General features: G+C 37.2%; 1 protein-coding gene across 2 annotated transcripts in view; it reads right to left on the bottom strand.

Moving 5' to 3' along the window:
• PPARG (peroxisome proliferator-activated receptor gamma) overlaps nt 1-17,890 on the bottom strand; it is a 164,995-nt gene that overhangs the window by 128,343 nt on the left and 18,762 nt on the right. For both annotated transcript variants that reach the window (XM_011983594.1, XM_011983593.1), the window contains exon 2: nt 12,485-12,561. The gene's annotated coding sequence lies outside the window, so the exon portion shown is untranslated. The remainder of the gene's footprint in view (nt 1-12,484; nt 12,562-17,890) is intronic.

Here is a 17,890-nt window from a genome sequence, read left to right as displayed (position 1 = left end):
TTTTGAGACAGAGTCTTGCTCTGTTGCCCAGGCTGGAGTGCAGTGGCACAATCTCGGCTCACTACAACCTCCATCTCCTGGGTTCAAGAGATTCTCCTGCCTCAGCCTCCCAAGTAGCTGGGATTGCAGGCGAGCACTACCACACATGGCTAATTTTTGCATTTTTAGTGGAAACGGGATTTCACCATGTTGGCCAAGCTGCTCTTGAACTCCTGACTTCAGGTGATCCGCCCGCCTTAGCCTCCCAAAGTGCTGGGATTACTTAATGTCTATTCTGAGACCTCTCCAACACCATTCCCACCTTCTCCACTGATAAGCACTCTTCCTTACTGTACTTGACTCAGCTGCCTCAGAAGAACTGTCCTATGCACTGCCCAAATTAGCAATGGTCTAGGGTCACTTCCTCCATTAATTACTATCTATTACCTTCTAAATGCCAAAATATTCCTACCACTATGCTTTTATAATCTTAAACAAAGATCTTCTCCTTGAACATTCTAATGGCCTTACTCTTTTTTTTTTTTTTTTTTCCATTCTTCTTGACCTTTCGTCGTCATTTTGCAGCATTTCAATTAAAAGAATATGTGGGCTTGGGGGTTAGACAGATCTCAGTTTAAATCCAGATTCACCTTGCACCAGCAGCATGACATTCAGGCAAGTTATTTAACCACAATAAACTTTACTTAATTCACCAGTCAAATAGGGACAATGATAATTCCTACTTTACATGGTACTGTGAGAATGAAATAAGATTATACAGGTAAAGTTATTGCCACAAGGCTGGGTATACAGAAGTACTAAGCATTGTCTTCCTTTTCTTAAAAGTCCCCTCCTTTGGCATGGCACTCTCTCCACAAGCTCATCTTCCTCTTTTAAACTCCACCTTTGTGTTGTTTCTTAAGACCTCAGCTTTCAAAACACTCTTCCATCAATGTTAATGACACCAAATCAAAGAGTCTGATTCTAAAATCTGAACCGAGGTCTCGTCACCTAACTTCACATCTTCATCAAATCCAAAAAGCAAGCTAATTTTTCTTCCTCCCAAAACAGAGTCTCTCTTCCCAATTTCTTTTAATACCTCCATCTCTCTATTTATCAGCCAAAAATTCATTTTTCACTTTTTTCATCCTCTTTATTTTTTATTCAGTCATTGAATCACATAAGCTATCAAAATCTCTCTTTTAGCTGGGCACAGTGGCTCACACCCATAATCTCAACACTTTGGGAGGCAGAGGTGGGAGGATAGCTTGAGCTCAGGAGTTCAAGACCAGGCTGGCCAACATAGCAAGATTCCACCTCTAACAAAAAAAAAAAAAATTAGCTAGGCATGGTGTTGTACGCCTGTAGTCCCAGCCACTCGGGAGGCTGAGGCAGGAGGATCAGTCCGGCCTGGGAGGTTGAGATTGCAGTGAGCCAAGATGGTACCACTGCACTCCAGCCTGAGCAACAGAGTGAGACCCTGTCTAAAAGCAAAACAAAACAAAACAAACAAAAAAAAGAAACCAACTCTCTTTCACTTGTGCCTTCCAAACACAGCTTTTGTCACATCACTTCCCTAACCCCAAATCTTCAAGATCCCCAATACCTCCAGACCAAGTCCAAATTCCTCAATCTTTGATATCTTTTGATAGCATGAAATTCTTTCCTCGTGAAGCTCCTCTTGTTTAAAATTTCCAGTTTCTTCCTTCTCATGTATCCACATCCTTACTTAAGGGTTCAGCTCAGTGCAACCATCTCATGAAGCAACCACTGACCATTCCAGTTCTGCACGTGTATCTTCTTCTCTGAACTTTTGCTGCATGCTTTTCCCCAATCAGATATTGCCTGGCTCTATTATTTAATTTTTTCAGTTGTAGGTACTGCCTTTGAAATAAGACCATGAGCAAAGAATATGTCACAATTCTATTTTGTCTAAAATAGTGCTGCATACATAAAGGTAGTACAATAACTACTTGTTTAATAAATAATACATACAAGTAGGAACCAAAAAATTTAAATGCCAATAACTAGTCTAGTCTTTCATGTGACTTAGAAGCCATGCTTCAAATTCTAAAGAAAGCTTAAGAGCCCTAACCAGTCTGTGAACTGAATATCCCTCATCCCTAAATTAAAAGTAGCTAGCAAAGGGATCTATGTATTTTTATGGATTCATTTTCAATATCTGCAACAAAAAAGTCTATGCAAAGATTAAATCTACAAAACTGTAAATGCATATCTCTCATGGAAATTCTTTTCTAAATTCAATTCTGTAGCACACTTTGCATCACATGTTGATAAATTTAAAAATAATATTTAGTCAAGGCTGCTAATACTACTAAGATTAATTAGTAGAAATAAATGCATATCTGAAAGTGTTCAATGACACTGCAATTTCATTACTTGCACAATACTTGCTAGGAATTGTGTTAAGTACTAGGGATCCCTGAATATGGTCTCTGTTCTCAAGAAATACACTATAAAAAATATTGAATCAATGATAGTATGAAAATCAATCCATCCCAGTCATAAAGTCAGTGCTGTGAGAGGACACTGAGCAGCCTGGTGTGTCTGACCCATAAGACGTGTGGGAGCAGGTGGAGGTGATGACATCGAAGAGGTAGGCTGAGCCGACCACAAAGTCTCTAACGCTGTCTGAAAGGGGATGAAATATAACTATGGACTGGAGGATGATGGAAACAATGGATTGCTGGGTCACAGAGATAATCTGCAATAACTCAAATGAGGAATAAGGAAAATCTGAACTAAAACAATAATCAATGGAAATAAAATAGTTAGAAAAATTTATAGTAGCAGCGATCAGTAGGTTCCTATACAGAAAGATTTTGTGTCTCCCTCCACCTCCACCCTGCAGCATTTGGCACCTGGGGGCAGAAGTGTACCAAAAAAAAATGAATTATTCTTAGACTCTCATTTGCTGTTGCTATTACTTTTATTCCAAAGTCTGATGCATAAATTAGTTACCCCATATATATTAAGAACATTCATTAGTGAGACTTTTTGTAACTTCCACGTATCACTTAGAAGGAAGCAAGACACTCAACCACATGCCAGCTACCACTCATCCCAGTCCAGCTGATCTTCAGAAGGAGATGAACTTAAAGCAAATGAGTCCACGCTGTCAGACACAGAGGCCACATAAAGGAGTGACTGCTGCCATTAAGCACAAAGTCAGCCTTTCCTGGTAAATATGTGGTAGGGTACTGATGTGGGCCTCTAACATCTCACACTTTTCATGTTGGTATATAACAAAAAAGGGAAAACTGAACTAATTAACACAATGAAGGAGCTTAATGCTTTTCCCAAACAAAAATATTAAAAAGATATTGAATCACTGCAGAGATTCTTTGAACTCACATCACATAGATAAGCATTTAAAAAACAATTTAGTCTTCTCTTCTCTTCTTTTCTCTTTTTTTCTTTGACAAAGTCTCACTGTGATCCTCAGGCTGGAGTGCAGTGGTACAATGATGGCTCACTGCAGCCTTGACCTCCTGGCTCAAGTGATCCTCCTGCTTCAGCCACCTGAGTAGCTGGGATTACTAGCGGGTGCCACCATGTTTGGCTAATTTTTTTTATTTTAATTTTTGCAGAGACAGAGTCTCACTATGTTGCTTATGCTGGTCTCCAACTCTTGGCCTCAAGCCATCCTCCCCACCGGGTATCCCAAACTGCTGGGATTGCAGGTGTGACCCACCCACTGTGCCTGGCCTATATTTCTTATAGTAATATTGTTATTGTGGGGTCTGAAACAGAAATAAATAAATGTAGAAATATCTAAGTAATTTCAACAAATGACTCATGCTGCAGATCAGTTTCTAGCAGGCAGAGCACCCAAGTATGTTCCTATAAATCTTAAATTAATGAAAACACATTATTACCAGCAAGGAAATAAATACCAGTAGATACTGGTATTTATTTAGACAATACCAAAAGACAAACACCACATTCTGCTCAGCTTTAATTTGTAGCAAGAAAGCAGGGACTAAGGAATAATGACGCACATTCCTCTAGCAATACATACATGCATACATACATACATATATATACACACACACATACACACATGCATATATACATAAATGTCCAAGATGCATTTCTAACAACGCATCCTCAAAAAAGGTTAGTACGTGCTAGGAAACAGTCAATCCTTACTGCAAAATGTAATACCTCTGCATGCAGCATAAGGGAGCAGTCTCCATTTACACTACATCCCTTCAAAAATTACTTAGATTTGACCAGTGTGTGGGGCACTGATTAGCGTGTACTGGTGACTGTTAGCTTGAGTAAGTTACTTGACCTCTTTCTATTTTGATTTATTCATTTGGAAAAGATAAAAAAGTGAAGGCAATTATTACAGTAATACCATAAATATACGCTGTAAATTATTTCTAAGCCCTTTATATATTTGATCTTACTTGATCCTTAACATAAACATCTCTTACTTAACAGGTAAGGAAACTTAAAAGACGGCCAAAGAACAGAATAGGAAAGACAGTAACTAAGTGGCCTGGCTCCCAAAGCAGTGAATTTCCCTGGAATGACATTGTTAAGGTTCTTTCAAAGTATAACTAAAAGGTCAGCATCAGTAAAAATAAATAAATAAATAAATAAAAGTAAAAATTATTAAACATCTCTATAGTAATAGGAAATTACTATTGTATGTAATTATCACAATACTTCATGAGTAATATACTTTATATTTCCAGTGAAAGTGACAAGGAAGATTTTGTGGTTTATTAGTCATGCCAGATTTCTCTAGGTATGCATAAAAGATTGCTTAAAAAATTAGGTCTTGTCAATTGTATTTATACTTTAATGGTTACTTCTGTATATAAAAGTACTTCAATTTTACGACATTATCTGGAAGAAGTTCAATAACAGATTTTTAATACTCTACTCCTACAAAATGATTGTAAAGCTCCATGGGAATTTAGATTTGCACAAGTTATTAGGATGTGACCTTTCCCTTAGATTTCTTATTTTAGGATCAACTTAACATGGTATTTCCCCAGTGGGAGCTGCTGTACTTCCTTCACAGATAAGAAAAATAGCAATCACAAATTATACTGAGCAAACTTAGGGAAACATACATTTCTGTGATGCAGACAAAACTGAAATCTTAAAAGGAGAACACACTATGTATTCCTTGGGCTTGAGAGGAAAGCCATGTGGCTTGTTAACAAAAGAAAACAAAAGTCATGCCATTATGGTATTTCCCTGAAATTTATACCTAATTGTTTCTTGTCCCAGCCACCAAGTCTTATGACTTTTAAAGATTATTAAAGATGTTTACGTCACTAAATTTCCTATGTCCTGTCTAGTGGGAGTATAAAAGGTTAAAAATATCTAACTTTTAATAATTTAAATTATTTCAGATCACAGGATCTGGACTGAAGAACAAGAAGTCACAAGCTTACGGAGAAAAAAACTAGAAGAGTATGAAAGAGAACACAGTTGCTTTCCTTTTGCCCCACGGAACTAGCTTCCAATTATTGAGCACTTACTATGTAACACTGTATATGTATGATTTGTGATATATAAGCTATTGGAGGCACCCAAAGAACCAAGCATGCCATAAGTCAGACTGTAGCGCTCATAGTTGACTTTATTTATTTGAGGCAAAGAAAACTGGGGAAGGAGACACTGAATTCCCAAACAGAAAGTTGAGAATAAACAGGAGAGAATTTCACCCATAATCTTTTTCCTATTCATTATAATGCATTGTAAACATATAGCTTTGTATCTTAAAATTCTTATATCTTTATTCTAAAATTTGTTTCCCAAATATTCAAACCACAAATTTAAAAACATTTGGTTTTAAATAAGTATTTTTTAAAAACTAAACTGAACTTATCTCTGTGAAAGTCCTACTTTGTTAAATCTGCATTTTCAAAAGCAATCATTTCTTCCTAATAACTAGCAACTGAGACTTACAGGCCGTAAGGGACCCACAGCACAGTATTTACATTTTATTTAAATCTGACATAGCCTCAGGAAATAATCTGTAACTTCTTTGCTATTAAGCTGGGTTTTTTAAAAAAACACCATTTGGGAGGCCAAGGCAGGAGGATTGCTTGAGGCCAGACGTTTGAGACCAGTCTGAGCAACATAGCAAGGCCTCATCTCTGAAAATAATTTAGCAATTAGCCAGGTGTGGTAGTGTGTGCCTGTAGTCCTAGCTACTCGGGTGGCTGAGGCAAGAGGGTCACTTGAGTCCAGGAATTTGAAGTTGCAGTGAGCTATGATCGCACCACTGCACTCCAGCCTGAGCAAGAGAGGAAGGCTTTGCCTCTAAAGAATAAAAATAAAAATAAACTGCTCACATCGTTCTAATCTCTAAACTACTACTGAAGCTCTTCACTCTCCAGCCTCCTACCACTATCATACACATAAAGCCTTAAGTAAATAATTCATTTAAATTAACAGAAATCATTTAAATGTACCTCCAAAATACATTTATGTTTTATATGTTTTGTTCATTTGCTATTGATATATCCTCCAAGAAATTTGAAATGTCATAAAATTAATAATGCAAGAGTAAGGTAATTAATTGCTCAAACACTTTAACACAGAAATTCTTCTCTTGGCAATTTATCTGAAGAAAATAACTTTTTTAATTGAGTGAAACATGTACATAAAGATATTCATGGTATGTAATGGTATAAGAATAAAACATAATTATATAATAATTAAAAAACCAGAAGCCACCTAAAAACTGGCTTAGTAAATTATGTGCTATCACTAAGATTACTGCCATTATGAAAAATCTGAAAGCCAGATAGAAATGGAAAATTTATAGGACCTAACAGTGAAAGAAGCCGAGGGCCAAGTGATAAATATACAGCAACTGTCAGTAAATAAAAAGCATACACATGTGAACAAAACTGGAAGAAACTACAGAAGAATAGTTTTTTTGTGTGGTTGTGATCTTTTTATTTTAAAAAATATTTCACAGCTTTCTAGTAATAAAAATGAAAAGAAATGAACAAAAATGAAACAAGCCCAAAGGCCAAAATTCAAAAGCAAAAGTAATTTGTCTTCGTTCCTAATCACATTTCCACCCGCCTTTAAGGTTGGGGCAGTAAGCATTGCTTATGTTTCAACAATGAAGCCCTGAATTCATAGCATGGGTATAGCTAGGCAGAGAGTTTATTTACAGAGGGCAGGACTGAACTTTGCATGTGAGCACATACAGAAAATGATAAAGATCGTTGTGTCCTATTAGTAATTTACACAATTGTGATTTGCTCCACCCAGTACATCTATAATTGAATTCCTCAGTCATAAAATCATTGAGACCAAACAAGTTCAGATATCTTTTATCTAAACCCTTTTTCTCCCTCACCATCAGTTAACATATTTCTTAAGGGGCTTTTCTTCTTTTTATAGATTCATTTGTCTTAGTTATAAATTAACCCCACAAGCAACTCTCCCAGCCACCCAGCTCTACTGTTTCCTGTGTACCAGATTTTTTTTAACCTTACAATTTATGGTATACAAGCCATTTAAACTGCCAGTTGGTAAATGATGTCCAGGAACCATCTTTAGATTTTTTTTAAAAAAAAGGGTCCTAAGGATTAATGGTCCTCTAAGCAGAGATTCTCCTTAGAGCCAGACACCCTGGCAAAGAAGTGGATATAACTGCTGAAGACTTGTTACTTCTTTTTCAGTTTTTAAAACTGTAATAAAATATACACAATATAAAATTTACCATTTTAACCATTTTAAGTGTGTATTCAATGGCATTAAGTACATTCACAATGTTGTGTAACCATTCTCCAGGATGTTTTCATCTTGCAAAACTGAAACTGTCCCCATTAAACACTAACTCCCCATTCCCTTCCCATGCCCCAGCCCCTGTTAAGCACCATTCTACTTTCTAGCTCTATGAAATTTGACTACTTTAGGTGCAACTTCTGTTATTTCTTATTTCACCTAAAAAATGTGAACTAGTGTAGTTTGCTAAATTAGTTGAACATACACAAGAGTTACCGGCAAAAAAATTCAGGTTTGAATTCCAAATACTTCACATTTCATTTTTCATGCCAAAATGCTTGAATTTAGACCACTTATTTTCAGATGCCAAAGTACATACCTGCTCCTAACTTTGTCTTTTAAGAGTCTGCTAGGCCGGGCGCGGTGGCTCAAGCCTGTAATCCCAGCACTTTGGGAGGCCGAGACGGGCGGATCATGAGGTCAGGAGATCGAGACCATCCTGGCTAACACGGTGAAACGCCGTCTCTACTAAAACACACACACAAAAAACTAGCCGGGCAAGGTGGCGGGCGTCTGTAGTCTCAGCTACGCGGGAGGCTGAGGCAGGAGAATGGCGTGAACCCGGGAGGCAGAGCTTGCAGTGAGCTGAGATCCGGCCACTGCACTCTAGCCTGGGTGACAAAGCGAGACTCCGTCTCAAAAGAGCAGTCTTTTTTTTTTTTTTTTTTTTTCTGAGATAAAGTTTCGCTCTTATTGCCCACGCTGGAGCGCAATGGCACGATCTCGGCTCACTGCAATCTCCGCCTCTCAGGTTCAAGCGATTCTCCTGCCTCTGCCTCCCGAGTAGCTGGGATTACAGGCATGTGCCACCACGCCCAGCTAATTTTGTATTTTTAGTAGAGACGGGGTTTCTCCATGTTGGTCAGGCTGGTCTCAAACTCCCAACCTCAGGTAATCAGCCCGCCTTGGCCTCCCAAAGTGCTGGGATTATAGGCATGAGCCACCGCACCCGGCCCTGCTCTTTTGATTTTAAAAGGCTTTATGCTTTTCTAAAATTAAATTGATTTTCTAGACAATTGAACGCTGTCACTGATTTCCTTTAAGAATGAAAGTTCCCTTAGGACCACTTGTATTCACTGAATTCCCAGACATTTTGCATAGAAACAATATGGTCTTCTTCTCTCCTCTCCGCATTCAAATAAATATAAGACAACGAGTTCTAAATTCTTGTTCAAATCCAGTCTTGGGTAATGATGATTGGGTGGATCAAGAGATTTTTTTCAAAGTATTTCACGAAATACTTTGACAGTTCTGGTGTGAACTTTCAAATCAGACCCTCACTGTCACCAACAAAAAACACTGCTAAGATGTGGTTCCGGAGGAGGCAGAGCTTTGTGGAGTTATTCCCACTCACAGGTTTCTAGACAGCTGCAACTGGAAGCAACTGGCTAAAGTATTAAGTATACTAAATAGAGACCAGACTAGTGGAGGCAGAGATGGGAGTGTGTATGAGAAGGATTAGAAAACAGCTCAAGAAACAGTCTTGATGAAAAGAATGCCTCTGCCTTACACTGTTCTAAGATTTGCAAATGCAGAATCTTAACCCTACAAATTAGCAAAAATCTAATGAGAATGATTATTTAGTGACTACACTGTGACCTGTAAAAAACTTCTTAACTTGAAATAATCTGAGGCTTACGGAAAGGTTGCGAAGATAGTGGAGGGAGTTCCTACATACCCTTTAGCCAGCTTCCCCCCCAGCTACTACAGTGCAGTCCCAGTACAATTATCAATGTTGATACACTGAAGCCAAGATACAGCATCCACCTGAGTTCCAGCAACAGATGAATGGATAAAGAAAATGTGGTTCACATACACAATGGAATACCATTCAGCCATAAAACAGAATGAAATCCTGTCATTTATGACAACATGGATGAGCCTGGTGGTTATTAGGTTAAGTGAAGTAAGCCAGACAGATACCACATGCTCTCACTCATATGTGGAAGTTTAAAAAGTTGATCTCATAGAAGTAGATAGTAGAATAGTTGCTACTAGAGGCTGGGAAGGGCTAGGGATAGCCAGAGATTGGTTACCAGATACAAAATTACAGTTAGATACAAGGAACTGTTCTAATGTTCTACAGCACCGTGGGGTGAATATAATTAATAACAACCTATTGTAAATTTTCCAGTAGCTAGAAGAGCAGATTTTGAATGCTCCCAACACAAAAAAATTATAAATGTTTGAGGTGATAGATATGCTACTTACCCTGATTTGATCATTATACATTACGCATGTATTGAAATATCACACTGTACCACATAAATATGTACAATTACGTGTTAATCAAAAATAATAATAAAAGCAAAAAAAAAAAGACCTAATAAATTGAGAATGGCACAATACTATAACTATTTAGATTTCACTAGTTTTCCTACTAATGTCCTTTTTCAGCTCCAGGATCCAATCCAGGATCCCACATTGCATTTAGTTGTTAGGTAATATTCTCCTCCAGATCTGTGGTGGTTCCTTAGTAAAGATGTGTCTTTTATGCCTCTGACACTGTTGAACGGAGACGGTCAGATACTTTGAAGAATGTGTCTGTATTTAGGTTAAAGCTTTCTCATAGTCAAATGAGATTAAGGATGTTTGGAAAGAATACGAAAGGCATGATGTGTCCCTTTCAGGACATTCTATCAGGGGCACATGTGCTCACTATGTCTTCTTATCCTTGCTACTAACCTTGATCATGTGGTTAAGGTGGTGTCTATCAGGATTGTCCACTGTAAAGTTACTATTTTTCCTTTTGTAATTAATAAGTGGGGGAAGATACTTTGAGGTTATGCAAATATCTGTTTCACCTTAAACTTTCACTCAATTATTTTATTTTATTTAATTAATTTATTTTTTGAGAGGGAGTCTTGCTCTGTCGCCCAGACTGGAACGCAGTGGTGCGATCTCGGCTCACTGCAACCTCCACCTCTTGAGTTCAAGTGATTCTCATGCCTCAGCCTCCCAAGTAGCTGGGATTATGGGCACCCGCCATCACACCCAGTTAATTTTTGTATTTTTAGTAGAGATGGGGTTTCACCATGTTGACCAGTCTGGTCTCAAAGTCCTGACCTCAAGTGATCCACCCACCTCAGCATCCCAAAGTGCTGGGATTACAGGCGTGAGCTACCATGGCTGGCCCACTCACTAATTTTAGTATTTATCAGTGGAAGTTGCATGCAGCAATTATTGCTGTGACTTTGTGACAACAATTTTCTATTTCCTCCATTCCTTTTACATTAATTAAAGTTTTCTACAAGGAAGAGTTCTTCTCCCCCCATTTATTTACTTATTCGGTTATTTATTTATATCAATCTGGACTCATGTGTATATATTTTATCTATAAGATTATAATTTGATATTATACGTAGTTATTTTATTGATGAAATTGTTCCAGCTTTGGCCACTGGGAGCTCCTTCAGGTTGACTCTTCTGAGCACATCCTTACTTTCTGGCTCCACAATATCCTCCAGGCTCAGCTTGTATTTTCCCTGCCCCAGGCTTAGAATTAACCACTTCTCCAAAGAGCTCTGGTTTCCTTTAAGGAAAATGGTATAGATTGAGTATCTCTTATCCAAAATGTTTGGGACCAGAAATATCTCGGATTTTGAAATTTTTTGGATTTTGGAGTATTTGCTTAACACTTACTTGTTGAGCATCCCAAATCCAAAAATCCAAAATCCAAAATACTCCAAGGATTGTTTTCTTTGAGCATCACCTATATGCCCAAAAAGTTTGGAATCTGGAAGCATTTTGAATTTCAGATTTCAGATTTGGGATGCTCAGCCTGTATTTGGAAACCACGATCTGGTTTGCTACTGGGGAGTCACTGCTCTAGGTTCTCTTAGCAGACAGAGTTAGCAAACATATGTATGTATAGTAACCCACGTATATACACATCTCTATATTAATTTCTGTATCTATCTGATGATTCTTTATTCAATATTGCTCGTTGTGGATTTCATTTAATTGCAGATTTCAGGAAAATGAGCTATTCTGTGATAGCTCATGATTTACCAAAATCAATAGCCCTAAAACTACATAAAACCTTGAAGTGGTATGTCTCCTTTTCCTTCCCAAAAAAGTTGGGGACTAAGAATTGCCTTAGAACCCTATAGTTAGGCCTCAGAAAGATAAATTATCCATGGTGGATATCCTAAAACTTTGGGAGCCCCTGGAGCCTCTGAAATCCTATCCCAATCTAGTGAGTTCCAGGAAGGAAGTAGTTTTAACGCCGGGTACCAACTATAACTTAGCAATTCTTCCTCCTAGAATGGAGCACATCTGGCTAATACGAAGCTACTTTCTCCTTTGTGACCACAGATTATGACTGCATGGCCAATAGGGAACCAGGCAAGAAATCTTAATTTTTATCTCAATTTAATTAAAAGTATCATAAGACTCTAAAATCACGTGATTATTACTTAAGTAGAAAAATAAGATGAACGTAAAAGACTTTAATTAGAGATTTATTTTTAAGGATTTGAGTTATTTCTCAACTTCTAGGTCATTTTCCTATCCTACCTTTGTTTTGTGTTAGACAAATATGTTACACTGCATAGTCCAACTGACTGGAAAATTATATAGCAGAAAGTATAACAGTCAAAAATTACTCTCTAGGAAATTTTACAATAAAATACTATGTATAATTTGCATATTCTTTAAAAGGGATACTTTTCAATACAAATGCAGTATAAATTCTGATTTTACTTACTGTTAAAGACTGACTCTTGTTTGAGAAAAAGGCCTTCTTCCTCTATATTTGTGGTTTAGTGTTGGCTTCTTTCAAATCTGAACAATTAAAAAGAAACAAGATTTTCAATATAAACACATGTTCAAAATGTGTACACATGTACACAGCCTAGGCTGCCAAAACGCACATGCCCAAATAAATTTACCTTCTCTACTAGATTTCAATCTGAATGTTTGCTTTCCCTGGGCCTATAATGCTTCATATTCTCTAGAAGTAACAGACCACAAAATGATTCATCATAAATCATACAGGGCAGGAAAATCTTTTTAAAATTATTTCATAAAAGAAACATATATTAGATTCACTTCACCTACTTTCCTATTTCCATCACTAACATGAATGAAGCCCCTTTCCATCTTTTATGTCACATGAATGATGATACCTCTATTACTGCGCAGACTTAAGAAAAACTAGACCTTAAAGGGATTAATAACCTTGAAAGTTAATGTTTGATAAGTTATACATTGCAAAAATGATCCTTAATAAAATATAACTTCATTCTAGATGACACATGGTTAGTAAGCCTAAGGTGACAATACAGTCTTGTGCCACAACCACTTAGGCAAGGCAAATGCAGCACACCCCTTGCAAAGCAGACTTTTCAGAGGATGAACCAGAGAGCAGATCATCTAAGTAAATGGTCCTAGGGTCTTAGGATTCACAACCTTATCTCTTAAGAAAGGCTCAAGGATCCTAGAATTGCTGTATTTTCCATCAAGACAAAACAGCATCTAATGCCAAAAGCCTTATCATCAGGGCTTGAATAGCGCCAACGTTGAGACCTGACATTCTACGCAGTCTAACCTACATGAAACTCTACAATGTTTTCTTTTTTAAATCTGTACCTTTTAATTTATATTTTTATAATCTGAAACTTTAAATTTATATAATTTTAATTTATTATTTACAAAAGCTATTTTATTACTTAACACTTGGCATAAACGTAGTAGACTATTAAGATAAAATTTTTCCCATTTTGTTAACTCTAGCAGGAAATAATATAAATCATAGCCAATGTATTTTGCCTGTTTGCTTATTTCTCTGGCATTGTTTAGTACTTCTATTTGAAAAATGAAAGAAAATCTTTTCACTTTAGAAGGCTGAGGCATGTGGATTCCTTGAGCCCAGGAGTTCGAGACCAGCCTGAGCACTACAGCGAAATCCTGTCTCTACAAAATATAGAAACATTAGCTGGGCATGGTGGCGTGTGCCTGTAGTCCCAGCTACTCAAGAGGCTGAGGCAGGAGGAACTCTTGAGTCCCGGAGTTCAAGGCTGCAGTGAGCTATGATCACACCATTGCACTGCAGACTGGGCAACAGAATGAGACCCTGTCTCAAAAATAAAAAAGAAAACTTTTTGATACAGACTCAATATCAAAAATAAAGCAACAATTTTCTTTCCAGAATGGGACACGTTCTTCTTTAGAAAGAGCTTATGTGTCAGTGTGTTATGCCCGCATGTTTTATGTTTTCTGGCTGTGACTGCTGACCGGTATCATGGCAATTTACATAAACACACTCTAATTTGTTAGCCAGAAATGAAAGGAGTACCCACAGCGAAACCGCTCATTACACACAACACGCAGAACACATGAGAGATGAGAAACAACTTTATCTACGACAGATTACCACTTGGGGGTTTTTTGTTTTTTGCATTCTTTTTTTTTTTTTTACATTTAAGGCAACTATTAAAAAGGGTTCAAACATGTGAAAACAAAAGGAAAGAATTTTAATCTAAAAAACTGAACAAAATCTGTATGTAAAAATTAAAGAATGTCGATTCCAGGTTAAGATTAAGTTGTACCAGCTTTCCTTGATACTTGTGCCAATTTTCCTTTGAAATACATACATATTTCTTCAGAAGTAGATGGACAAAAAGTAAAGATTTCTAGAAACTGGTATCTATTCCTAGTGTGTAGCTCCAAGTGTTGACTCAAACAGAAAACTTGGCTGGTTCTCACTACTGTCAGAGTCAGACAGATTTAGGTAACCTTTCCCCAGGCCCCCTCCTGCTACTAGTCCTCCTCCTTCTGAACCCATTCAGAATTGCGCTGTATCTTAGAAGGAATCGTCTCCAGACGTGAAACACAGTAGGGCAGAGACAAGATCATTCTGCGGGGGAGTAGACACCAAGGACCGCAGTTCTTTCACCTCTGCCATCTGGTCAATTAACTCAAGACTGGTTTATATTCATTTGATTATAAACGCCCTACCCATCATCTCTAGAAGCCAGAGAACTGGGCTGTGAAGACAGCAGACAATTGCCTCACACTTCAACACAGCCCACGTTAGATAGGGGCTGCTCATCTCTACTCACACAATGGTTTTACATCTGGAATGGGATTTTTACCAGAACCTAAGTAAATAATAAGGCAGGCCAAGGGTAGTTTACTCAGACTAACTTGTCAGAAATGAAATAAATGGTGAAGTTGACTTAAGTTATAGAAAAATATTTAACAATGGAAAGAATTGAAAACTTACCAAAGAATTACTTCCCCCAAAAGCTATTAGTTTTATAGGTGATTTTTTAAAGCTTTAAAGGAAGAGATAATTTTCCTACATAAGCTGTTTCTAAGTAGGAAAAAATATAGTGACATAATTAATTTTTCTGGAGTATCATAACACTGATATTAAAACCTGACAACAGAGAAAAACATCAGTCCCACTTATCAATATTGATTTTAAATAATAAATAAAATGCCAATTAACAAATTAAATCCTCTCTTAAAATAATGAGCCCCTGTAATCAAGTTAGATTTATCTCAGAAAGGCAAAGAAGATTTAATATTTGAAAATCTATTAAAATGTGTCACAGCACTAGGTCAAAAAACCGTATGATTACTACAAAAATGACAGAAACAGTACTCAGTAAAATTCAACATCCATTCTTGACAAAACTTCTTTTAAAAATTATGAAACTTTAAGAACAAGAATATTAATCTCAAACTTTATAGTCAGTATCATCTTAATTGTGAAATACTGGAGCAGCATTTCCCAAAATGTATTCTATAGATAACTTGTTCCCTAAGATTTTCCAACAGAAAAGGTTCTACCATAAAATAAATTTGCATATGGTCTTCATTTTTTGAGATTAATAAAGTACATTAACATAGTATGTACTCTGTAAACCTTGTAATTTAAAAAACAAAACCACCATCAACAGTAACAATCTGCTTCTCAGTTTAATTCAATGGTTCTCAAACTTACTTGAACACGTTTTTAATTTCTTATTATTTCACTCCTCAACTCACTTTACTGTGGTTTTTGTCACCTACCTTTCTACTGAAACTTAAGTACATGTCATCTCCTTCCTGCTAAATCCATTAGACTTTTCTTGACTTCAATTCTATTTTTCCAGTGGCATGCTGGTAAATATTTAACTGGCTCTCCTTGCAGAGAAAAATGCCCTGATTGGTAGTGTTTGCCAATTTTTGTGGTGTAAATAATCCCACCATGACTGATTTAAAAGCAGCACAAATATTACAGCGTATTTCCACTACTCAGATACCATGAACATGAATCATCTCAGCAATGTAAAATAATTAGGAAGTGGTGTGCTTTGTGTACTTATTACTTTTATTTTTAATATAATTTGTTTAACTGTATTCAATTTAAGCGTTAATAATAGCATGCGTAACAATTGGCTCAATAAAATTCTGAAAATTTAACAACGTGGCTCCAGCACATCACAGTTTCTGCCTCTGCAGCATTTGATATTTTGCCCATCCTCTACTATTGAATCTGTCTCTTCTCTTCACTCCTTGAGATCAGTTTCTCCTTTTTTTTTTTTTTTTTTTTTTTTGTTGAGACAGGGTCTTGCTCTGTCACCCAGGCTGGAGTACAGTGGTGTGATCATGGTTTACTGTAGCCTCAACCACCCAGGCTCAAGTGATGCTCTCAGCTCAGCCTTCCAAGTAGCTGGGACTACATGTGTGCACCACCACACCCAGCTAATTTTTCATTTTTTGTAGAGGCGAGATCTCCTTATGTTGTCCATGCTGATCTCTAACCCACCTTGGCCTCCCAAGTGCTGGGATTACAGGTGTCAGTCATCGTGCATGGCCTCCTACTATCCTACCATATGATGACTATCTTAGTCCCTTTTCCTGGTACCCCTTCTTTCTGAGCTTTTCTATTTTGTGCTCTCCAAGTTTCTTCTTGGCCTTCGTCTCTTCTTTATATTCTTGCCCTCAGCACTCTGACTCATAAACACATCTACTCGCTTACAGCTCCCAAATCTCTCTCTAAACACAAGTTCTCTCTTGAGAGTTCCAAGGAAAAACAATTCAACACCTAATTGGACAACTCCTCATTCCCTGAAAAATTAAAAGAAATTCCCTTCTTTACCGGGGTCTTTCAAAATACATTAAAGAAAATTCAGTTTATAATCACAAAGCATCTTCTCATATACTCCTTCCTTTTAATTTCCCCTTAATTCCCTTTAATTTTCCTTTAAATGTTTTCACACACCATGCTCTCCAAAGTGTCTCCTTCACCAAAGGCCATCCTACCTACACACTCTTTATTCCCAGCCCAGGAATTTCACGATCTCTCCCTCTTCCTCTGATTCCCAGCACTTTGTTATGTATATCAACCTAAATCTTCTGCTTTTCATGACCAGTTCCTTTCTACTCATTCTCTAATTCTTCTTCATAAAAATATAGGACTGACCTTGTAAGATCAACTTTTTTAAGAGTAGGGGAAGGGATTACCGTACTGTCAAATTACAATTCTCTGTGGTGGGTTGGGGCAGGTGGAAGTATGTGAACACTCACAAATGACTAATTTTTGTCCCATGCAAGTAAACACATGGATCTGTCCCCTAACCCCACCATAGCTGACTGATTCAGTCAGAGGCCAGACACAAGATGAGCCATTTACATTCCTCTCCAGATTTTTACAACACTGATAAAATCTGCTATATTCAATTGACCTCTATATCCTGAGACAAAATAAAATGCCTTTAGATTAAGAGGAACTTAAGAAAGAGAGACAAAAAAAAATTTTCCTAACAGTGGTTGATTTTAAGTGATGATGAAGTCAGCAAACATAAAGATTTGGTGATCTAATTTACCTCGTCATAAGCAACAATAGGTACTTTCAAGTTGCTTACTACTTACAGGACACATAAGCTCATTTGCAGTGAATTAACACAACTAAGAGTTTCAATTTAATCCACTGTCACATGTGAATATGGTTACACTTGTATAGGTCTAATTGTTAAATGTGGAATAGTGGTGGTGGTGGTGATGGGATGTGGACATCTCATTCCCTGGAAAGCCAAATACTTGCAAAGTAGGCTCCTGTGCAGGACAGGGTGGCTGGATTCAGACTGTCTGGGTTCAAATCCTAGTTTTTTATCACCTG

The sequence above is a fragment of the Mandrillus leucophaeus genome, unplaced genomic scaffold (genome assembly GCF_000951045.1).
Source record: "Mandrillus leucophaeus isolate KB7577 unplaced genomic scaffold, Mleu.le_1.0 Scaffold252, whole genome shotgun sequence".
NCBI classification, from domain to species: Eukaryota; Metazoa; Chordata; class Mammalia; order Primates; family Cercopithecidae; genus Mandrillus; species Mandrillus leucophaeus.
This window is presented reverse-complemented; position numbering and strand designations above follow the sequence as displayed.